Raw genomic sequence first — 23,433 nt, forward strand, 5'->3', positions numbered from 1 at the left:
ATTAACTCAAACATACTTTTCGTTTATTTTTGTGAACATGTAAATTCTATTCCGAAGAATAAATTTGACCAAATTTTGAAAAAGGTTTTTGATTGTAAAATAGCTTAAAGAAGTTAATTATGGTAGAAAAAGAATTAGGTTACAACATTAAAATGCTACCATGGTTACTAAGAGTTTAACTTAATTCAAGAACAACACAAAGAACTTAGGGCGCACAAACAAACCTACAAACCCACCAGGAATCATCACTACAAGACTTATGGTACAAGAAAAATAAAAGACTAAGCCCGGCCAACAAGTCATAATTACTTAAATAAGCATTTAACCACAACGTGATACAAATAAACAGCATCAATAAGTTTTCCAAGAAGTTAAGCGTGAATCCACAATTGGTCACATGCAATAGAATCCTATGGTCTTTAGCTATTCTACCGGCACTAATACTCCATCAAAATATAGTAATAAAATTTTTTAGTGAAAGTAAGTGTATAAGTGAATACAAAGACATGAAACCTAAGATGACAATATAAATACATTATAAGCCTAAGCCACAAGAGGTCCGTTAGGCTGTGTACACTTATGCCTTAAGGTGCTTTCCCTTACGTCGAGTTGAATTAGAATGCTCTCATGAAAACAGTGAAGAACAATGGTTTGAGATATTTAAGTCCTAGTAAGTGGTTCCAAAAAATTATAAATATGAGAAATAAAATAGATTGAGGTATTATATTTAGGACCAGATTTGATTTCCTAATTAACTATTATATGAAGTACCAAATGTAGTGTTATGTTAATTATGATTTCAATTGATCTTGATTCAACTATGATTAGTCCACTGATCCTTGAATTATTGTCACAGTCAATTTAGTTATTAGTCCACTGGTCCTTGAATTATTGTCACAGTCAATTCAGTTTGGTCTAGTTTTCAGTAACTTGGAAATAATATTCACCTTTTCTTTTATGCTAAAACTGTTAATTAAATAGATTATGCAAAAGTACACTTTAATTTTTAACTTCAGGCAAGGTTTCTTTTAATGAAAAATTTTAATTAAGGACCATAGTAGCTAGTTTATTTTAAACAGCCTCCAAAACATTCTGAAATTTCAATGCAGGACTTAGGGACAAAGTGAAATTAATGATAGAAAACAAAAGACAATAATGCCCTTGTTAATTGTTGCTTGAAATTTGAAAAGAAGAGGGTTGAAAATATGAGAAAATTTCATCCCACTTTTCCCTCTCACTAAAAAATATCACTCACATTCCCTATTCTTTCCTTTCACAACTTTTGCATCTCTCCCTTTCTGAAAACTCTCAAACATGCTTCAACGGTTGAGAGAGATTCTCGTCATCGCCATTGTTCTCGTGTAGCCATTGTCATGGACAAAAGAGGAAACTTGAAAGGCCGTCGCTTTGGTGTGTGATAGTTGGTACAACAAAAAGAAGAGGAAGGAGAAAAAGACATCGATTGAAAGGCCATCGACAAAAGAGAAAGGAAAAGTAGAAGAAACAAAAGCCAAATACAAGAGTGAAGTTTGGTGAAGGTAAGCCTCCTTTAATATCTTGAATATTCTATTTGTCCAAGTGGGTTTATTTGGAAGTGAGATAGGCTAATGGACTCCTTTTTGTGAGACTGAATCTTCCAATATTCTGTTAGTATATTAAGAAAAAAATCATCGATTGTTTGGGTCTATTTTAATGATGGATGCTTTGTTTTTTTACTTTTGACAATGTTGGATTATTCGTTTATCTTTATTTTGGTTTTTGTGATGGGTGGTCTATGAATAAAAGTGTGGGTGGGAACATTATGTTTAAGATAAGGTTTGGGCTTGAGAGAAGAACTCAATTTTTGTCATTGTTTTTTGTTTAGTGGCCTAACAATTGAAGTTAGGCAATTTATGAGAAAAAGTAGTGCATTTATGAGTTGATTGTGGCAACTTGATATTTAGTGGCCTAACAATTAAAATTAGGCAATTTATTAGAATAATTAGTGTATTTACAACTTGATTGTAACAACTTCATGCATCATCCTATAACAAGTAAAGTAGAGAAATTTTCAATGATAATTAGTGTATTTACAAGTTTGGAGTTTATTTAACAAATGGAGTGGCATGTAATGGATTTGATTGTACTATTTAGTGTACTTATTAATGAAATAGTAATTATTGTGTGAAGGCTTAAAAAGATGACAAAGAAGAATCTAGAAGTTATTGGGTGGAAGATATTTAAGGCTGAATTTTAGGGAAATAACAAAGAGGAGATACATAGGATGAAAGCAATATCAAATCCTACATCAGAAGTGTGGAAGAAAATGACAAATATTGAGAAGGAGCCATATAGAAAAAAGAGAAAAAGTTGACACAAGAAAAGAAGAAGAAATATGTGACACTATTTTTGACCAGATTTTTTCCATCTAAATTCAAGGAAGTGGCTAATTTTGTCCAGGGGAAAACAAATTTAAAGAATATGGTAGAAAATTTAGGGTTTGGGAAGCTATTATATATCATGCTGAAGAAGATTCCAAGAGATTTATCTGTGGAGGTTATATGTTCATATGATCCTCCCACAAAATAACTGACCATAAGGGGGAAGACATTAGCTATAAAACTTAAAGTGGTGAAAGCATTAATGGGCTTACAAAATAAAGGTTTAAAAGTGAAGTTAAATTACTTAAAGGATGAGGTGAAAGAGCTGAAGAGAAAACATACGCCATTGACATATACTGAAGTTGGGGAAAAGCTAATGAGTAAGAAAGATGATGTAATGTTTGAGTCCTATTTTGTTCTCTTTACACCGGGAACTTTTCTTTATCCTACCGAAAATGCAAGTGTTAGTGAGAAAGTGTTAAAAGTAATGGCTTGCACAGAGAATACGTGGATAGAATTTCATTGGGCAACATTTGTGCTTGATAAAGTCAGTAATGAAATACAATGGTACAATATAGGCAGTAAAGAAGAAAAGCTTGAGGGTTCAAAAGTCATTAAAGGCTGCATCTATTTGTTACTAGTACATATATATTTGCTTACATAATTAAATGGAAGATTTTACTAATTACATTATTCATGTATTTCTTAATTTGATTAATAACTTATTATGTTTTTTTTTTTCAGCTTTACTTTGCAAAGCTTCCCATTGGCAGAAGTTGTACGCAAAACAGGTGATGTAATTAAGTATTGGGATGATAAGGCTGTAAAGAAGAGAACTCAAGTAGAAAAGAAAAGTTGATGTGGCCTCTTGTTCAGTCGCACTATTGGTGAAGTAAAGTCATCAACACAGCCAGAGAGGACAAGCTTCCGAGACCCGGTAAGTAGTACTAATGTAGTAGCCTCATTTGGTGAGAGTATCAAGATGACAGACTCACTCTCTGTACTATCAATAGGATTAATTATAACAAGTCAGACACTCATATGTATGTTTTCTGACATACTTTTAAATGTGCAGGACAATAAGGAATTTTGGTTGAAATTCAATAAAAAATTAAATAGCAAGATGGAAAAGCTTTGAAGTTGTGTTTTTAAAGAATTGATGAAGTTAGAAAGCAAAAGACCTAATAGTGTAAGAGATAAAGGAATGAATGCTGCAGAGGTAAGAGAACATCAAAATAAAGATAAAGAAAAAGAAGAAGATCATGATGAAGACAGAGAAAAAGAAAAAAGGATGATGAAGATGAAGAAGAAGAAGAAGAAGAATAGCCAGAAGAAGATGAAGATGAAAATGAAGGAAAAGAAAATGATGCCGAATCTAAAAACGAAAAAGAAATTGAATAAGGCAAGAGGAAACAAAAAGTGGTGCAAGGTCTAACAGACATGTTGTATCGGCAGTAAAGTCACCATATGAAGCTATGTATGTGAGAAAAGTTAGTGAGAAGGAAGCATTTTATAAAATTTATACTGTTTAGTGTTTGCAAGACAAGGGGGAAGAGTAAGTGTAAAGAGTGCTTCAAGTTATGATCGCATGTGAATAATAACATCATAATATTTTAACTTTCATTTATCTATTTTTAGCCTGTCAGTTCTGGCTGGAAACCATTCCAGATTTGTGAAAACTGAACCGGTTGAAGGACATCAACAAAAAATTAAAAAAAAAAGCCTAAAACCTGTAATCTTGTGTTATTAATTTATTATATTTCAAAAAATATATTAAAAAAAGAAGACCCTTTTCATGTTTTGTCGTGAGTGCCTTAAGTCCCCACTATTTGAACCCAAACTTCTCCTTCTCTCTATCTTCTTCCTTTGTTCACTATGCTCCACCATGCTCTGTCATGCTCCGTCCGTATACGCCGTTGTCTACCATCATCTATAGATTGGTTTTATTTTCTGATTCTGTCTCTCATCTTTATCCATCATGCTACTATTGTTGAAGTCTTCAAGGTGTTGGAAAAAGCCAAGTTAGAGAAGTAGAGACTTGAAGATAGAGGTGATCATAAATTTAAAATCATCAAAGTCCAAATCTATTGCATTCTAAATAGGTAAATGATTCTCTTCTCATTGGTATTTATGAAGTTTTTGCTTAAATATTCTTTGAAGCTTTGTTCTGGGTTGTTTCTTTGGTGAATCTCTATGCTCTGTTTTTTTTTTGTTCTCAAATATCTCTAAATATGCAGTTTGTAAGTTAAAAATTGAAGCTCTTTTCCTTTAGTTGTATAGTATTGATATATTGGACTTGAAAGATGCATAATGTTATGGTATTGGATGTTTGTGATACTTGGCATTTGAAATAATTCTGCCAAAACCATAGTTGATTACCAGAGATGATAGAAAAGATAATATTTAAGTAGAGGCTAACGTATAAGCTTTTATATATATATATATTGAGTAAGCTGTAACTATCTGATGTATAAGCTTATATATATATATCGAGTAAGCTGTAACTACCATATCTATATAGATATATATCTGTTTTCGTTTGTAACCAAGAGGATTTCGTTGAAGTACTTTAGAATGAAATTAGAGAGAAATATAAAAATAGATAGTAGGACCTAGCTATATGTGTAGAGTCAGAGACTTAATATTTAGCTATCTTCTTGGCTTGTTATTTTTTATTTGTTAGACTATACTTGTATATTTATTACCACTTTGATAGTGCTCATTTAGTGTATATCACTATATCTAATAATTTGCAAGTTTATGCCTTATGGAACAATGATAATTGATTCATTATTCTTTAACTTAAAAGAAGCTTTATGGGTTAAAGAAGGCTATTGGGGGCTCTAATTTGACCAAAAACTAAACCTAAATGATCCATAAATTATAACTAATTTTTACTATTTTCATAAATTATAATTAATTGTTTAAATAATTGAGTGCTTAAATTCAAAATCCTTTTCTCAAGTAACATGTTCTCTAAATATGTTTACTAGTTATAATTAATTGATACTATTGTATTATAGAAATTAGAAGATGTCATCCCAATCCCAACAAGTATCCGCTAATGCTCGCTCTACACAATCTCTGAGATCGAAGGTTAATCTTGTATGGGAGCATTGTGTTTAAGTGGCTAACAAAAATCCAGGTGGCAAACCTCGCTTGAGATATATGTGTTGTGCAAAGGAATTCTATTCATATTGAAACTCAGTTGACAAGTTAGAGTACTCTAAATGATATCTCATTATGATCCAATTGAGAAATAAAAATACAGTACAAAGTGTCAACCTATATACGCACAATTGATAAATGAAAAAGTTGGAATTAACAATAGAGGATTGTGAGGGAAATATAATCGATTCACTCTTACAATATCTCAATCACAAGCCCTTTAGGATTTAAGATTAGCTTGAATATTTTTAGGGACCTTGAAATAATAAAATCTTTGAATCATGACTTGAGTGTAATTTTCCCGAAAAGTAAACACTACCTCTTGTGTTTAACCGCTATAAATATACTACCATGGGTAAAGCCATCCTCGCCTTCATCTTCGTCTTCCTTGAGGATATGAGAAAAAACCAAAGTGGGAAAATGGGTCTATTGGCTGCTTCAAAGAAGTCTCACGCTATGTGTATCCCCTTCCCAACATAAGGCAATGTCAATCCCATGCTCAAACTTGCAAAGCCTCTTCACTTTCATTAACATCGAGTTCAACCATAAACACCTCCTCAAATCTCAAGGTATAGATTCTTTCAATGGCCTCTCTTCCTTTCATTTCAAAACCATCCCTAAAGGAATTCCCAGCTCCGACTCTAACGATGTCATTGACGCCACACAAGACATCCCTTCCCTTTACGAATCCACACGTAGAACCTACCTGGTTCCCTTTAGAAACCTCCTTAACAAACTCAATAATTCCCCTTATATCCCTTCCATCACTTGCATAGTTTTTGATGGTATCATGAGCTTCACCGTCAACGCCACTGAAGAACTCAGAATCCCAGATGTCCTTTTTTGGACTACCAATGCCTATGACTTTCTCTACTATGTTCATTTTCACCGACTCATTGAGAAAGGCTTGATACCTCTTAAAGTTATATATAAATATGTAGGCTAACTTCCATGGTACATGCTAGCTAGCTTTATGCATTTATTACAACTTGTTTGGGTATACACTTAGATGCATTATGTTAAGTCAGAAATGTTTGGCATATAGATCCGAGTGATTTAACAAATGGGTATTTGGAGAATATTGTCATAGATTGGATTCCAGTAATCAAGGAACTGTGTTTAAGAGACATGCCAAGGTTTTGGAGAACAACAAACCTAAAAGAATTCATGTTAGATTTTTGGCTGGGCGAGTATGAGAGAGCCAAGAAAGCTAGGACAATAATTTTGAACACATTTGATGATCTAGAATATGATGCTTTATAAGGACTACCTTCTAATTTTGCTCCTGTTTAGTCCATCGGTCCCATAAATCTGCTGACAAATGAGATTATCACTGACAAGGACTTCAAACATATTGGGTCACACTTGTGGAAGGAAGAACCAAAATGTTTGGAATGGTTAGATACAAAAGAACCAAACTATGTGGTTTATGTAAACTTCGAGAGCATCACAGTGATAACGAAAGAGCAAATGATAGAGTCTGCTTGGGGACTGGCTAATAGTAACAAAACCTTCTTATGGGTAATCCGACCCGATCTTGTTAACAGCAAAAACACAGTTCTTCTTGCCGAGTTTATTAAAAAGATGAGAAATAGAGGGCCATTATCAAGTTGGTGTCCACAAAAACAAGCTCCGACTCATTGTTCAATAGGAGGATTCTTAAAACATTGTGGGTAGAACTCAACGATTGAAAGTATTATTGGCCGTTCTTCACAGAGCAGCAAATGAATTGCAAAGTTGCATGTGAAGAATAGGAAATTGGGTTAGAGATAGAGAGTGATGTGAAGAGGGAAGGAGTTGAGAAGCTAGTGAGAGAGTTAATGGAGGGAGAAAAAGGAGCAGAGATGAAGAAGAAGGCACTTGAATGGAAGAAAATGGTGGAGGAAGCTACTTGTAGACCAGATGGACCTTCATTTCAGAATTTTGAGAGCATGGTTCGACAAGTTCTTTTACCAAAAAATGTTACCAACTAGCCAGATATAGTTTACCATAGTGGTTGGGTTTCCATAATTTCCATTAGTATTTAATGCCAGTTTCATTGTCTTTGTATTGTGTATGTTATCAGCCTGGTATGTATATCATTATCATAGTAGTCACCTCTGTGATCACTTTGATTAGAAATAATTTCATATAATGATGGAAACGAGTTTTAATGTTAAGGAGAGGTATGATTTACGACTTCCCATAATTAATATGAAGACTCAGTTGAATAATTTAAAGATATTAATAAATTTAAAAAATTACTTAATTATGGTATATGTTACCTGATCTTTCTAAAATACTATCTCTAGTTCCTAATATAAAAGTTAGGTGGGGGTTAAATTTAATATTAAATATAAGACCTTAATCCATCCGCCAAATATCCCTATTGATTATAAGAAGCTCCTACCACAGGATAATTCAAATCATCCAACACATATGATTAAAGAGGATAGTTTAGGTAAACTAACACATATTTGTGACAAATAATCAACTTGACTAATTTTTTTAACATTCCTTAATTAATTAATCTAATTTTTATATTAAGAACCAGATGTAGTACTTATATACGTCATTATGTTATATCATATTTATATATTAATTTATAAGCTAGGCAAATTAATTTAGAGAAAAATAATAAGTATACCTACTTTAAAGTAATTTTATTTTTAGTTTCCTTAATTTTTACAAATTAGTCAACTAGATTTTATATTAAGAATTAGAGATAGTGTATATATATGTATATGTGATATTTTTCTTTTCTTTTTTTTTTTCCAAAAAAAAGTCATTATTTTTCTATTTCATTTTATTCTATACCATAGATTAAATTAAGCTTACGATATCATCATTTTAAATTTTTTATGTTACTATTACAAGATTTTTTATTTAATATTTAGTACTTAATAGTGTCTCAAGCAAAATTGTTTTTCACAGAAAGATATTTGTACCTAGTAAATAATATTACTTACCATTCATTTAACTGTTTATTTTGCTAAAAACATAATTTTAAATTGATTAATTATAATCATATGATAAAGTGAGTGTAATTTCTCTTATAAGATTATTAAGAGCCCGTTTGGTAGGCTGAAAATTTGGAGAAGGAAAAGGAAAAATCTTATTTTCCCATTAGTGGAACACATTTGGCAGCACCCTTTTCTTGAAAACCAATTTCTGATGGTGCTGGATTTTCCCTTATACATGGAAAGCACTCTTCCCACCCCTTTTGGTGGGAACTGATTTGTAGTCCTAGGCAGGAAAATCCAAAACGCAGATAGGCCCATAAAAATAACTCAAATTATTGTTCCGACTCTGATTTTCTTCTCATAGTAGTCTATCTTGTTTAAGGAAATGAAGAGTTGAACTATCTTACTTGCATGAAAAGCTACAAACTTCTCATCCAAGAGACTAAAGGAAGAGCTTGACATCTTCACAAATAACCTACACCAATGACAATGAAGTAAAGGGAACAGAGTCATGGACCAAGCATGTGATGCGAAAAAGATCCGGTAGTAGTTCTCTATAAAAGTTGACCCCAATATGTTGATATTTGTGCAATAAATAGTTCTTGAACACATCTCTCGCTCATCTCGAGGCTAGGAAATATAACATTATGAATCCAAGATAGGAGGAGCACTGTTAGCTCACACCGGTCTATCATATTTTCATACTAAGCAAAAGAATTTATTTTAACATGCATGCTAATCTTCTTTTGGTTTTCATTTTAGGCCACACTTCATGTCTTTTCCTCCTCTTAATTATTAATCTAACATCAATAAATCCTTTTTATGATTTAAACACAATTGGATAGCATATCATCCTAGGGTTTCATGCTTCTAAAACTCAACAAAACCATAGGTAAGCTCAACAAAACAAAGAGCAACATAAACTACATCAAAATTCATAACCATGCCTTGTCTTGAAGCTTAGTTTGGCTTGGGACTTCTTGCTCTTCCTCATTAAAATTTCATGCTCCCCCTATCTTGACATGCTTGGCCAAAAATCTCTCAGAAAATAGGGAGGAGGGGTATTTATAACACTTGCCTTGAGATTTACTCTATGGTAAAAATCAAGTTACCATGCTTAATTACTCACTGATATGGGGTAGGGTATAGACCGGCTAGAAATAAGTATAGGATGAAATGAGATCCCAAGAAGACCTGCCTCTTGTAACCCTAAATACAAGAAACTAAACGAATGATTGAGGTAGGACCTTAAGAGAACTTATCTCTTACAATCCTAGCCATAAAAACACCACAAGATTGATCACTCTATTGATACTATTGAGTATTCTCACGAGAATATGAAGATGCAAGCAAGGCTCACATAAAAAGAAATAAAATTCTCATGTTATTAATCATTCAAATCATCTTTCAGTCTAAGAAGAGTACATATTGAATTAGTTTTATACTAAGACTCTTGAAAACCCTAAATAAAAATCTTAGTCGATAACCTGAGCCCCAAAAGCCCATTATAAGCTATTAGAGCTTAAAACACTAACTAAATAAAATGCATCAAAAATAGATGCGAAAATACAATAAAAATAGGAAAATCAGAAGATCTTTTAGAATACTCTAACTTGCAAGTCAAGATAGAATAATCTAAATCACTCACTACCTAAAATGATCCCATCATTATTTAGAAGGATCTTATTTGACTCTACTATTAATGAAATACATACTAAGTAAGTCTTTGCCTTCAAGAAACAATCAATACAAAATAGAAAATTATAAAACAAGAAACTAATTAAAACAAATAGAATCCTATTTAATGTAATATAAGATTGCTCTTGATGCTTCTTAAATCTTCTTGAGCAATCTTTCTAAATGGGTCTTCGTAAATGCTATTCATGTTCATAAGCATGTATGAACTTTTTAGACATCTATTTGGGCCTGAATCTGGGTGAATCATGTTCTGAAACTCCCATAGTCCATAACACAATGCATTCGCATAACATCTCAAAATTTTACGCTCTGAAGTACAGAAAGTAGTCTAAGACAGAAAGACTATTAGACCTTTTATGGCAAGAGTCCTAGAGGTTCTCTGGAGGGATAGAGAGATTCCCAAGGATTAAATTGCAAAATAAAAGTTTTCTATGATTGATAAAAGAGGAAGTTAGAGACTCTAGTGAAGTTTCAGGGGGTTGACTATATGGAATTGAGGTGATAAAAGGGCTAGAGGTTATGTTAGAAACCTCAGTAAAAGGGTTTCGTAGGTTAAACCTGAGTAGGGACCTAATCGTAAACTTGAAAAGTTTCAAGCCGAAAAGGGCAGTGATGGAAAGTACGCCCAAAAATTTTTAAAAATTCAAAAAAAAGGGGGAATGAGGTTTTAAGGCCCGTATAAGACTAAAAATGATGAAAATGCTTTTGAGGCAAATTGAAGAAATTCCTAGGGTTTTGACTAATTATGAATATTAGTAGAAATTAAATTATTTAAAATATGAGGAGGCCTTAAATAATTGAAAAAAAAGAGAAATAATACTTGAAAAATTATTACATGTTTTAAAAATAATTCTAACCCCAGAAAGTGAGGAGGTTAGCTTTAATAGAATTAAAAGCCTATTTATACACTATCCAGGGAAAATCAAAATAAATAGTTTATGGGTTGACTTTTGACTTGAGAAAAATTAAAGAAATTCTCTATGATGAATGAACAGCATTGGTACCGAGAGACAGATTCTCAAAGTTATGGACTGGTGGAAAGAAATCAGTCAATTTTACTCCAAAATAAATATTATTAATTATTTTAATAGAAGAACAAGGGAAGAGCATCATTTCCTCTTTAGGCATGTTATATAATGCTATGAGGTTAATTGTGATGAAAAAAAGGATGCTAGAACATGTCCTAGGGTTACCAAGTAAGTCAGGACCTGAAAAAGTACCCCATACTATGCATAATGGCAAAATGAGGGGAGGAATACTTAGGAGTTGCATTTTGCACGAATTTTTTTATTAATTTTCTCCCTATTTCGATGCCACAATAATGAAGGGACATGAATGGAATAATACACTTTGTTAAGGGTTAAGTTTGGAAGAATAAAATTATATAATAAAATATTATGCTTTCTTTACATATGGGATATTGTGTCCCTTGAGGTGGCATTTATATTAAATGAAGAAGATACCTAGAAGGGCTAGGTGTCAAGAATCAATATGACAAAAGAACAAATGGCAAATAGACTAAATGAATAGCCAAGACCAAGCCACACACAAAAGATCAAGGGTTAAGATTTGAGCAAAATTTCTATAAATACCTCTCCCCTCCCATTTGCATAACTTTTTGGCCAAGCTAAGAAAAAAGGGGAGGAGAGACTAAAACTAAAGATCAAGAAGGAGAGGAGAAAGCACAAGGAAAACCAAGCAAGATCAAGCTCCAAAACAAAGTATGTTCATGGTTTTTGATGTAATTTCCATGATCCTTCTTGTTGTTGAACTTGGTTGAGTTTTGTTGGATTTTGGTAGCTTGAAACCCTAGGGTATGCTCCCAAAATTGATTGCGTAAGAACAAGATGAAATTGATGTTAGAACAGTGCAAGGCTTGAAAGGAATAAGAATCAAGTGGTTTTGTAATGAGTTTATGAGAAATCCAACTTCCCCTAACTTAGGTGAATTTATGCTAGACCTAGGGTTCTTTCTAGGGTTAGATTTTGATACTTCCAATGAGTTTAAAATGAAAAATTATGCATGGTAAAGGTGAGAAAGTAAGTTTGGAAGTATTAGAATTGAAAATGAAATTTTGGTCCTAAAACCCTATAGTGTTTAGGCAAGTTGAGTTGAGGTAAAGAGGTTGGATTTTGTTTAATTTGAGTTTGGAAATAAATTCTACATACAAAATTATGGGGAAATAGCACATGGGATTAAATTTAAAAAGATTGGAAACCAAACTCAAAAATTAGAAGTTAATGTGAAAAAGAGAATTAAGTATGAATGTGCTGATTTAAATTGTGATTAATAATGCCTTACTAAATGTTTAATAGGCATTTGAAAGTGTCAAGAGGAGAGCATCAAAGAGCAAGGAGGGGAAGCAAAAGATAAAGCTCGAAAGATGTAGCAAGAACATATAACTTAATGTTAACTTGTTTTGTGTGTTGTTTGCTATTTATGTTATGCCATGAGGTGGTTGAGCTAGATGTGTTATGACAGAATTGATGATGCCTCTGTCGTTAAAGCACTCAATTAAACTAGGCCCTAATTAATTTGTAGTTTAGGATCGACCTAGGTCATTACTTCCAAAGAGCAATTTATGGGTTTCTTTAGGTAAAAATTTAGGTGATAAAAAAAATGCAATAAATTGGACCTAAACTAAAATGTAAACTTCTAATTCTAAACGCAAGATGCAAATGTCTTAAAATCTATATGAAAATTAAATTAAACTTAATGAATGCAATGCAAATTTTTGGGGGGTTTTTTGAAGGAAAATAAAAATAATGAATAAAGAAAATTAATCAAAAAGCAAAGAGAATTAGCAAGTAAAAATTCAGAAATTTCTCTTCAGGTACGGTAAAGGGGAAAACTTAGGATTTGCAAGGATTTAACTTTCATAACCTTAATCAGTTAATCAGACCAAAGGGAAGTGATAAGAGAGTAGAATTAATAAACTTAGTTACCTACTTGAAATAAAAGAAACCCTTAACTTCAAAAACCCTTAAACCATTAGAGAACTCATAACAGTGTAAGGTTAGTTAATTAAGCTTATTAAAACCAATGAAAATAATTCAAATTAATTTTGGAAATTATGTTTGAAATTATCCAATTAAACAATCAAATAACCAACCAACTTAATTAAACAATTAAGAGGTAAAAGAACCTAAATGTTGCAATTCAAACCACACTAATAATTAAACTAATAATGAAAACTCATTTATAAATTCAATTAACAATGCAAAGGTTTTAAACATAAATTCTAACAAGTATTTCGGCACAAATAAGATCCAAATATCAATCCAATCTAAGAATAAAAATGCCAATCTAGAACTAAATTGTCTCAACAAAATTACAACTTAAAATCATTTAAAACTAAATAATTTCAAGTCCTTGAATTAAAAAGATAAATGGAACATCACTCCCTAGTGGTCTTCAAGTGCTAGCCCAAAGCTCAAGTCTCCTCCATGTTCCTCCCAAGTTGCCTCCCAAATAAGCTTAAGCTGCCATCAAAATGTCTCCTTCTCCAAGGTTATTAGATGCCATAGCCATGAATGATAAGGTGTAGATGGGAGTTTGGCCATGCAGTGAGAAAGGAGAGGAATTGATTGAAATTGGTGGGTGAATATGGAATGGAATTGATTGAATGGATGACTAGATGGCTTTCTTGCGTAGGGAAAGGAGGTGAATTTTTATTGCAATTGTTGTGTCCAGCGGCCGAATGGAGAAGGAAAGAAATGTGTCCTTAGGCGTTGAATTGTGCGTGAATGAATGGAGATGGAAGTCCCATGCTAGGCGTGAATCCCTCCTCCAAAAATAAGGAAATAGTATAATGAGGGAAAAGGAAATTTTTGTGGATCCAAAGCTCAAGCCCATGAGTAATTAATTGACCCACTTGATATTAGCCATTGGATTGTGCTTAGATTCCAAGAAACAATCTTGCACCATTGGATTTCCTATGTGCCCCTTTCTTGACCTACAAGAATTTAAGTGCATCCATTAATGTAGATTATATCCAAATATAATAAAAAATTAAATATTAAATCTGCACAAAAATTAGGCAAGAAAGTGCAAAACTTTCTAAAAATAATTTTTCTAAAAATATGAGACTTGTTTCCAAAGAAATAGGAAAAATTAATTCCAAGTCAAAAATAGGAAATCACCAAATATTTATATTTTTAATCCAAAAACTCAAATTTTCTGCAAAATCCAAAAATCAACCAATTAATCCAATTATGCATAAAAATCCAATTAAGCCCAAAATTATCATTTAAATCCTGAATTAATGTGAGATAAAATATATAAAAATTGAGCTTTATCAATGTGTGAAACTCCTTGCATTTGATACCTTGATAATATGCATAGTTGAGTTGTGAAATGGAATAGTATGATGGCATACTCCCTTTTCATGCCATGATGATAAAATAATATGCATGAAATGTGTATAGTGATTATAATGATACGTGGGATATGCATTGATACATAGCATGGCACGCATTGCATTGTTGACATTTTGTCATGGTTTATTGCCGCTAAGATTTCTCCTGAAATCTCACTCCTTCCATGTTGAAATTACACCATTTAGGGATTGACTTGTTAAGAAGCAAAGGAAAGAAAATGAAGTTGGCATGAGGACTCTCTTGATGATAAATTATGCTCTTGAGACTTACTTTGAATAATTTGTAAAAGTTAAGTATGAATGATATAATGGCTATGTAGTGATTCACGACATAGCTAAGTGGTGTTTATATGACATTATGTTTGAGTTATGATTGTGTGATTTGAGAAAGGTAAGAAATCTCAAGAAATGACATAGTAAGGGATAAAAATGACATAATAAGGGTTTAAATTGGTCAACACGTGAATATAGGCAAATGGTGAAGTTTGGTCATGAAATTTGGCAGACTGTTAGATGTGGTAATATGTTAAAATTGGAGTTTTGTACAAAAAAATTATGAATATACAAAATTAGGCATAAATTATGAAAAATTAGAAAATGACCAAATAAATAGTACCACTTTGGCTTAAATCTGGACACGAATGGTGAGGTAGTAAGACCAATGAGTATTTTTTCCATGTAGATAGTTAATTAAGCTTCAAATAGAACTTAGAACCACTATATTTTGATTTTTCTATAATTAGTTATGATTTTTCAAACTTGGCCAAAATTTTTAGGGTTGCTATGAATAGTAACCTGGAAATAAAATTTTTGAAGACTTGATTTTCAAATATGGTTCTAAATGCTTCTGTTTGATGCACTATTGAGTATAAAAGAGAGGTGTTATAATTTGGGTCCCAATTTAAAAGATCATAGCTTTAATGGACTCCTATATGTATATATAATCGAGTTGAGCCTTTAATAACATGGGAATTAGCTTCAAATGCTCTTTTTAGGCACTTAAAATGTACTCTTGTCTTTCTCAATATCCAAGTATTCATACTCTAATGACTCACATGCCATAGTAGCTTTAGGGGTAGCCTATCACATGTCACGTCAAGCTTTACATATGTCCATGTCATCATCCATGTAATGATCCATGTCATCCTCCATGTAAGCATTCTTGAGCTATAAATCCCTTGAACACTCTAGAGGGCTTGTTAGGCCTCTAACTAAATGAGTGCAATTTGAGCTTCATGACCTGTATATTGAATGCCTCCGGTATGCTATCACTCACCATGACATATGGCTCTTAATTAAGCTTTGTTTCTTCATGATTTAGCCAAGTGTCTTGGCCTGCATCATCTTACTTACATCATCTTGCATTACATCATCTCCCTTATATCATTAAGCCAGGTAGCACATTCTCTTCTTGCCAAGTGCCTTTGCATATTTAACATGTGATTGGGAAATATTATTTTAATCTTTTTCCAAGCTTTGCCCATGGTAAATAGCATAATTTCAACATTGTTCTCTCATTAAATTAATATTAAAATAGGGAGGATATAGGGAGAAATTTGTGCTCCTTCTCACCCTTAACTATTCCTTCACTTATTTTATAGTTTTGCTCTGTATTAGGTATCTTTCAGGGTCCTAATTTACCTAGTAATACTAGGACATACTCTAGTACCCCTTTTTTCATCATAAATAATTTCACAAGGCATTATATATGCATGTACATAGAGAGAGATGCCTTTCTCCTTATCTCTCCATTAAACATTTAATAATATTTATTTCAAAGTGAATTCAACCAAATTCTTTCTATCGGTTTATGATTCTGAAAATCTGTCTTTGGGTGCCAATAACTCTACTTTATCATGAGAAATTTCTCTGATTTTCCTCAAGTCAAACTTTGACTTGTAAACTATCTATTTTGACTTTCTCTGGATAAGGTATTAATAGGATTTAAATTCTATTCAAGCTAACCTTTATGCATTATGTAAAAAAGGTTGGATTCTACATGCAAAATTATGGGAGAATAGCATGTGAAATTAATTTCAAAAAGGTTGGAAATCAAGTTCAAAAGTTACAATTTAATATGATTTAAAGAGAACAAAGTTTTGATGTTGTTTATTACCATAGCTCTAATGAATAAATGGCAATGATACGCTGATGGATTTAGGGTCATGAGACATCAAGGAAGAAAAATGGGAAGGTTGATCAAGCAACCTAAATGGTTAGAGGCAAGGGAAATAAAGAAATTTTAAAGACACAAAGTAGTAAACTTGCCTTTATTGTGTGCCTGATACGTATGCTTAAGTGTTAATGTTGCTTGATGAGGATTTAGAATTTAAAAGATTGAATGTTGCCTTGTTTTTTGTATGTTCTGTGGCCATATGTGAATGAAACATTGAGCATTAAAGTATGTCATTTTAGAAGCATGAAAGCATGAGACCAAGCATCTCATTCACTTAGCATTTGTCTCGCATACATATTGGATAATATTTGCTGCTGAGATTTTCCTTAATCTCACCCTCCCTTAACCGATCCTAATAGGTGATAATAAGCAAGCAAAAGGATGCATGAAGTGGAAGGAAGGAAAAAAGGAAAAGAATTGAGGAAATATATTATATTACATTATGTTGCTTATATGCCAATATATGACATGATTTTGCCCTTCAATGTTATGTGATGATAAATGATAGAGTTAGCATGTAATATTGAATATGATGATGAATGAGAATTAATTATGTAATATTGGAATGATTATATGTATGCAAGAAATAATTATGCATGGAAGATAAGTTATCCTTAAATGAGCCATGAGTCTGTGACAGAGTAAAAGTGAGGCAAATGATAGAATCTACTCATAAAACTTGGTATGATTAAGGTACACATGCTGAGCATTAAAACAAGTAGTAGATCACTTAAAATGGATATGTGTGCTAAGAGTTATGACTGCCTAAATTTAGGACAGAGAAACTGAAAAGCACAGTTTTTATTAAATGAATAGTAAGCTTCCAAGAATTAAATGGATGAATTGAGAAGGTTTAAGGCTAGATTTATATCTTTTCCTTATAGAAAATTAAAAGATCTTTAAATAGAGAATTAAATCACTTTAAAATGTTCCAATTCTATCCTTCAACAAATTATATTATTTAACTGAGGTCCTCTTCTTCCTCATTTAGTGCCATCTTGACCAAAAAAATAGGAGAAAATTTTGCCCCACCAAGCTTATGGTTATTGCATTGTACAATCTCACGATATCGATTAAATCTTTCTTAGATCTTATTAAATTTACTATCTCCAAAAAAAATTTTTCCTGTAGTAATAGCTTCCTTTCAATGAGGAGAAGTTTTTCTAATTTTCTCAAATTTTATTTTGCCCTCTAACTCCTTCGATTAAATTTTTTTAAAATCAAACTTTTACCGATATAATTTGGCTGTAAATAATTTAAAGCTAGCACCTACATCTCTAAAGGTTGGGAACAATTTTAAAATTCATAATAACCTTTCAAATATTTTTTATTATTTTTTCATGAATTACTAAGGCCCCTATATATTTTAAATTATTCAGTTTGTCTAATTTTCTCTTAATTAGCTAAAATTCCATGAAAATACAGAAAATTCTAAAATAAATTATTTTCATATTATTTTTATCTTCGAGGCTTCAATTACTGTTCTAGACCTTTTATTCTATTTTTCATGATTTTTTTAAAAAAATTTTCTGGAATTTTAGGTACACTTTTTCACTCTATTCTTTTTGACTAGATATTTTGAAAATGACATTCTGGTCTTCGGTCTGGTTTCATTTCAAAAGTTGTGCTGTTTATTTATCTACTACCTTATTTGACCATTGGTCTATTTTGTATTCCCCATTTTTTGGGTTAAAATTAATAGGTGACATTTCCTCCCTCTTAAAATAAATTTCATCATCGAAATTTTAAAATGTGCCTTATTAGAAGAGTTTTGGACACTTGCTCTTTAACTCGTCTTTCTTTTCCCAAGTTGCTTCCTCCTGCATCGTGTCCTTCCATATCATCTTTATCAGCAGAATTGTTTTGTTCCTTAGCCACTTAACCCACTTAACCTTTCGATCTACAATCTGCTTCATTATGCTTCAAATAATAAGTTATCTTGCAGTGCGATATTGTCATATTTAATGACATATGCGGGATTTGGATGATATTTCTTCAATTGGGAAACGTGAAAGATGCTATGTAATTGGTTGAGATTAGGGGGTAAGGCTAGGCCACCGATCCGGTTTTAAATAGAATCTGGAATAGTCTGATGTACTTTAGCGTCAACTTTTTCACCTTTAGGGTTCAACCTACACCTATGGTTGGAGATACTTTTAGAAATACATGGTCTCCAATAGCAAATTCCAACGGCTTTCTTCTAACATTAGCATAGCTTTTCTATCTGCTCTATGCTGTAAGTATCCTTTGTCTAATAATCTTTATCTATTCTAAGGTTCAATCCACTATTTCTAGACCATAAACTTTTCTTTCACTTAATTCTATCCAGCAAAGTGGAGATCGGTACTTTCTACCATATAAAGCTTCATAGGGAACTATTTGTATACTAGAACAACAACTATTGTTGTAGGCGAATTCTGCCACTAGTAAGTATTCATCCCAATTTCCTTTAAAGTCTAAGGAACATGCTCTCAACATGTCATCCAGTGTCTAGATAATTTGTTCCATCTATCTATGGGTGGTACCTTGTACTAAATCTCAAGGTCATGCCAATTGCTTCATATAAAGCTTTCTAGAATCAAGATATAAACCATAGATCTCGATCGGACACAATATTCTCTGACACCCCATGTAAGCAGAGGCCTTAATAATTTTGAGAAAAATATTTTAGAATTTATTGAATTTATAAAATTATTTTCAGGTCCTAAAAGTGAAAGGATTAATTTTAAAATATATATTATCAAAATCTTATCAATAAAACCTGATTTCGGAGAAAACTCAAAATAAATAGTTAGAGTTTGAGATAAATTCTAAAAAAAATTCAAGGGACGTTCCTATATTAAAATATAATTTTTTATGGGCAGGAATAAAGTTTGGGAGGTCTAAAAATATTATTGAAAATTAGAAAGAAATTTTAGCCGATATGGCAAAATCGGATAGAAAAATATTTGGAGATGTAAGGTAATGTTCCTTCCTTCTTTCTCCAGCCCATTGGGCATTATTTTGGGCCAAAAATGAATAGTAATTTCATGGCCCAAGTGGTGCACATGGTTATAGAATAAAATAATGCAAAACATCACATGATTTTATTTAAAACATTATCTCTTAAGGGACACTTATGCACTCCCAAATTCTGCAGCCTTTTAAGGTGTCCGCATGGCCATAATATCTTAGATTTTTAAGGGACACTTGAAAGGAAGAGGAGGCCAAATTTAAGTATATAAATACCCCCTCTTACACCAATTTTGGTTATTTTGGCACTTGAAAGGGGGAGATTTTGCTGTAGAAAAAGCTGAGTTTTAGGAGCCAATTTCATGCTGAAAATAGCCAAAAATTATCAAGCAAAAATCAAGGATTAATCAAAGTATGTTCAAGCTTTACTTTGGCTATGTTTTTAGCTTGTTTCAAGTGGAATTTGGTGACAAAATTCCAAGGTAATATGCTGTCCAATTTTCTAATTGATGAGAAATGAGTAGGGAAGGATAGAAACCATGATTTAGAGCTTGGAATAGCTTGCTTCGTTGATGTTTGGATTGATTTTTAGAAGAAATTCTAAGTTTCCTAATTATTGCATTGACTCTGCTACTTCAAGTTCATGGGGTTAGAAATTACTTCAGTTTAATTTGATAATTCCAATGAGTTTAGAATGTATGTTTGTGTGGGAATATGTTAAGAGAAAGTGTTTGGAAGCTTTAGAATCAAAAATAAAAATTCTAACCCTAATAGGCATTTAATTCTACCAAGCTTAGTATGATAAGAAGGGGTTTGATTTTGATAAAATCAATTTGATATTTGGATTCTACATAAAAAACAATTGTGTAAAAATGGCACAAGAGATTGGTTGAAAGAAAAATGAAATAATTATGTCAAAAATAAAGGAAAAAAAGGTTTAATTGAGTTTGAAAGCATCAATGTTTATGCTTGGATTATTGGTAATTTTGCGTGTTTTATGCATGAATTGATAGGAATTGAGTAAGAGAACAAAGAGGAGCACCAAATATATAAAGAGGCTGAATCATATACTTGAACAAAAGGTAGCATTAAACTCGTAATTTGATTGCTTTCTTGCTTATTTGAATGTGTACGTGTTATTTGATTTATATTGCCATAATGTGATTGAGCAAATTATGTGATTATATGTGGAATGATATGTTAAATTTGCCCTGGCAATATGTTAGGTGGAATAATTTAATGGCTTAATTGGTTGATCTCTTTCCATGGCAATGAAATGTACATGAAATGTTGCATGATAAATTTTAGTCTTAATGTAACATGTCACATTTTTACATGGCATGATAAGCATGATGATTATGATTCATTGCTACTCAGATTTCCTATGAAATCTCATTCCTTTATATTCAAATATTTACCAACTAGGAGCTAGACCAAGCAAGAAAAGGCAAGGAGATGGTACTTTCATGAAGGAAATATGTTATGGAATTATGCTAAAATTATATTAAAATTTATGTATAAGTTTTGTAATATTTATGGCTATGTGTTGGATGACTTTTAAGGGTTGTAAATTATGAAGAATTACTTGTCAAGTGCCATAATATATGATTAAACCATGTTGGAATGTTTGTGATTTCATATGGTTAAGTTTTGGCATGAAAAGGATAAAACTGGACTTCTTAAGAGCAAAGTTTGACCACACGAAATTTTAAGTAAATGTTGAAGTTTAGAGCTGAAACTTAACAGTCTAATAAATTATATTTCTAGTTTTAAAACAAGGGGTATTTCATGAAATTTGGTATTTTGTACAAGAAGTTGCACCTTCCAAAGTTGGACATAAATTCTGAAAAATTTGAAAATTAACCAAATGAATAGTACATATTGATGTTGGAAGGAGCACATATGAGTTGGATTCATACTCTGAATGTACTTTTTCTTTAAAGAGCTCACTACAAGCTTCAAGTAGGATTTGAAACCATATCATTTCAATTTTTCTAGAATTAGTTATGATTTCTCAAATATTAGAGGAATTTAGGGTTACAATGAATAGTAATTTGAGAAAAGAAATTTAAAAACTCAAATTTCTCCAATGTGATGACTTGAGAAATGATTTCAAATGCTCCCACTTGATGTGAAATTGGATAATAAAGTAAGGTATGACACTCATAACATTCTAAGTCTTGAATAAGGACTAAAATAAGTTCTAGAAAATAGAAGATGTAAGTAGATGTAACACACTATGAATGAAAATTAAGCTCAAAGAATCTTCCAACAAGGCTAGATCTCAAATGCTCATACACAAAGATTAATTGTATTCCAAGTTAATCACAATACATCAATTCAATCACTATAAAAGCGAGCTTGATGAGTTGTGACCAATGAAACTAACACAATCAACCTTGAACAAATAGCAATTCTCGTGAGGATCAATACAAGTTCAAAAACATTAACCAAAGTCCAAGAATACACAAATTCAAATGTAAGTTAATTGAAGCACAAACTTTCAAAAATTTTGACTCAAAATCTTCAAATCAAGTTCAAAAGTCAATCAAAAAAATCTTCAAATCAAGTTCAAAAGTCAATCAAATTTTCAAATTTTTTTATAAAACTAGGTTTTTCAATAAACACAGAAAAGAAAAAACATAGTTACTGAATAGCAATCCCTTCCCCATACTTAAATGTTGCATTGTCCACTTATATACAAGGGAAGAAGAGACAAAAGACAAGAAGAACACAAGGAAATTATTGAAATGAAAAAGTGCAACCTAAACTAAACTACTTTTCCTACTAGTAAGCTCATTCGCTCATACTTATCTCACTAACACATGCAACAGTCAAATCAATTATTACAAGCAATACATGGTAAACGGAGCAGGTAAAGGGAATAAGCAACCTGAGGCATTATGGAGGCTGATAACTCTCCTTGAAGAAATAAAGGTGCTCTTTTTTGACTTGGAAGAACCAGCTTTCAGTATCCTTCATTATGACTTCTTGATGCTTGCGTGTAAACAGAACTTCAAAGGTCCAATCAACTTGACTATTTTCTCAATTTCTAGTGTTTGATGGGTGGACAGCAGAGCCTACACTTCAACACCAGCTTTAATCTTCGCAATCTCTTTATGGGTCTATAGAAAAGGGTCTCCAGAGACCAAATCAGTGACCTTATAGTAGCCAATGGAGAGAGGAGGGAAAGCACTGGAGGGTATCTTAATCTTCTTCTACATAAAATAAGGCTTGGGGGATGCAAGTTCTTTGCTTACCTCCTTAGAATCTATTCCTTACTATTCGTAGCAGCAACCACCATCTCTTGATTGGCTTTCTCAGTTGAGGATGTAGAGATGGCAGAGTAAATAGTAACTGGAACTACAACAGGTCTATGCACAGCATTTAGGGCACGTAGCTCCCTGAAAATGTTGAAGCACTTCTTCTCCTTGGAAGTCTTTTCAGCTCTGCTAACACCTGTAATATCATCATAAACAAGGCCTTTCTCAAGCTCATGAGGGTTAGTAGAAGAATTTTAAATGCAACATTAGTAATAACATAACTAGATGGAGTGGAAAGGGTGTAATCTAACCAATGAATAGTAGAATATCTCACGTCACAACCATTTAAGAGGGAGGGAGAAGCAGAATCAGAAGCAGGGGATGAAACATGCATCTCGTTGGCATTATCAAGCTTATTAATAAACAACCCATCAACAAAATTAACATCACACATAAAATAATCTTTATAAAGTTGTTTCATTTGTTTATACATATT

At 32.2% G+C, this 23,433-nt stretch overlaps 1 pseudogene; it reads left to right on the forward strand.

Annotated features, from left to right (window-relative positions):
- The first annotated feature begins 5,948 nt into the window (after positions 1–5,948).
- LOC114756484 (7-deoxyloganetin glucosyltransferase-like) lies at positions 5,949–7,501 on the forward strand (annotated as a pseudogene).
- Positions 7,502–23,433: the final 15,932 nt, after the last annotated feature.

Source organism: Neltuma alba, unplaced genomic scaffold, assembly GCF_004799145.2.
Source record: "Neltuma alba isolate B1F8T4 unplaced genomic scaffold, ASM479914v2 tig00010414_pilon, whole genome shotgun sequence".
Lineage (NCBI taxonomy): Eukaryota > Viridiplantae > Streptophyta > Magnoliopsida > Fabales > Fabaceae > Neltuma > Neltuma alba.